Source organism: Anastrepha obliqua, unplaced genomic scaffold (genome assembly GCF_027943255.1).
Source record: "Anastrepha obliqua isolate idAnaObli1 unplaced genomic scaffold, idAnaObli1_1.0 ptg000063l, whole genome shotgun sequence".
Classification (NCBI taxonomy): domain Eukaryota; kingdom Metazoa; phylum Arthropoda; class Insecta; order Diptera; family Tephritidae; genus Anastrepha; species Anastrepha obliqua.
The window spans coordinates 182501-185000 of record NW_026562202.1 but is presented as its reverse complement, the minus strand read 5'-3'; the positions used below and the strand labels follow the sequence as shown (position 1 = coordinate 185000).

The 2500-nt window shown below is 30.3% G+C and overlaps 1 non-coding gene and 1 pseudogene across 1 annotated transcript in view; both read left to right on the top strand.

Moving 5' to 3' along the window:
• Positions 1 to 187: 187 nt before the first annotated feature.
• LOC129251689 (5.8S ribosomal RNA) lies at positions 188 to 368 on the top strand (annotated as a pseudogene).
• A 443-nt stretch (positions 369 to 811) lies between these two features.
• The window catches only part of LOC129251726 (large subunit ribosomal RNA), a 3986-nt gene continuing 2297 nt past the window's right edge, over positions 812 to 2500 (top strand). The window contains exon 1 of the ribosomal RNA XR_008583084.1: positions 812 to 2500. This exon is cut by the window's right edge and continues 2297 nt beyond it. This is a non-coding gene — a ribosomal RNA (large subunit ribosomal RNA).

Below are 2500 nucleotides of genomic sequence, written 5' to 3'. Positions count from 1 at the left end.
CCACTGTATTATTGTTGAACTAAGACATTCGCAACTTAATAAAAATGTTTAGAGTTAAATATATTTGATATATATTATTGAAAGAAAATCAATTTATATATTATTAATATTATTTAATTTTACTCTTTCAATTAATATATGCAAAAAAAAAATTGACATTTGTTATAAATAAAAATAAATAAAAAAATACTCTAAGCGGTGGATCACTTGGCTCATGGGTCGATGAAGAACGCAGCAAACTGTGCGTCATCGTGTGAACTGCAGGACACATGAACATCGACATTTTGAACGCATATCGCAGTCCATGCTGTTATGTACATTAAATTCAATTTTAAAGTACTGCTTGGACTACATATGGTTGAGGGTTGTAAGACTATGCTAAATAAGTTGCTTATTCTTTTATAAAAATAATTGAATTTAAGCAAATGTGTATATTATTGGATTTTAAATAATTCATAATATTAATAGCAAAAAAAATAAAGATATATAATGAATTTTATTTATTATATATTCTTTAAAAAAAAAAATCCTCTCAAATAAAATGAAATGATGAAAATATTGAATCTAAGTATTCTTTACAAAAAAATTTCATATTATTTATATATATATATAAAATAATAATTTATATATGTAATTAAAAGGAGGAATGTCTAGCATAAAAATTAAATTTTTTATTCTAGGATTGCCTCATTTTACATTATTATTATTTTTATATATTTACAATATATAAAAGGAGAAAAGAAAAATAGAGATGAAAAGATGATATAATTTTTTTATTAAATTGTGAGAAGATAAAAAAAGAATATTAAAACAACCTCAACTCATATGGGATTACCCCCTGAATTTAAGCATATTAATGAGGGGAGGAAAAGAAACTAACAAGGATTTTCTTAGTAGCGGCGAGCGAAAAGAAAATAGTTCAGCACTAAGTCACTTTGTCTATATGTCAAATGTGAGATGCAGTGTATGGAATATCTTAATATCTAGTATGAGAAATTAACGATTTAAGTCCTTCTTAAATGAGGCCATTTACCCATAGAGGGTGCCAGGCCCGTATAACGTTAATGATTACTAGAAAGATATTTCCAAAGAGTCGTGTTGCTTGATAGTGCAGCACTAAGTGGGTGGTAAACTCCATCTAAAACTAAATATAACCATGAGACCGATAGTAAACAAGTACCGTGAGGGAAAGTTGAAAAGAACTCTGAATAGAGAGTTAAATAGTACGTGAAACTGCTTAGAGGTTAAGCCCGATGAACCTGAATATCCATTATGAAAAATTCATCATTAAATAATTAAAAAAATAATGTGCATTTTTTTCATATAAGGACATTGTAATCTATTAACATAATAAAGTATTTATCAAAAGATCATTGGTGATATTAAGTTTATTTAAATTAATTTGCTTTTTAAGCATATTAACATAAAATAAATACTAATGATTTGATAAAGTGTTGATAGATTTTATTATATATAATGCTAAAATTCATTTTTTGAATTTTACAAAAAATTTAATATCTATGATATTAATATTTATTTGTATGCATTTATATGATTAACAATGCGAAAGATTCAGGATACCTTCGGGACCCGTCTTGAAACACGGACCAAGGAGTCTAACATATGTGCAAGTCATTGAGTTATATTAAACTTAATGGCATAATTAACTTAACTTAAATATAATGGGATTAATTTTTAGTCTATTTTTTAATAAATAGTCAATTAATTCAATCCCGGGGCGTTCCATATAGTTATGTATAATGATAATTTATTATTATTTATACCTCTAACTGGAGCGTACCTTGAGCATATATGCTGTGACCCGAAAGATGGTGAACTATACTTGATCAGGTTGAAGTCAGGGGAAACCCTGATGGAAGACCGAAACAGTTCTGACGTGCAAATCGATTGTCAGAATTGAGTATAGGGGCGAAAGACCAATCGAACCATCTAGTAGCTGGTTCCCTCCGAAGTTTCCCTCAGGATAGCTGGTGCATTTAAAAATTATATAAAATAATCTTATCTGGTAAAGCGAATGATTAGAGGCCTTAGGGTCGAAACGATTTTAACCTATTCTCAAACTTTAAATGGGTAAGAACCTCACCTTTCTTGATATGAAGGTTGAGGTTATGATATAATGTGCCCAGTGGGCCACTTTTGGTAAGCAGAACTGGCGCTGTGGGATGAACCAAACGTAATGTTACGGTGCCTAAATTAACAACTCATGCAGATACCATGAAAGGCGTTGGTTGCTTAAAACAGCAGGACGGTGGACATGGAAGTCGTAATCCGCTAAGGAGTGTGTAACAACTCACCTGCCGAAGCAACTAGCCCTTAAAATGGATGGCGCTTAAGTTGTATACCTATACATTACCGCTAAAGTAGATGATTTATAAAACAATTTCGATTGATTTATAAATTTTGAAACTTTAGTGAGTAGGAGGGTACAATAGTGTGCTTAGAAGTGTTTGGCGTAAGCCTGCATGGAGCCGCTATTGGT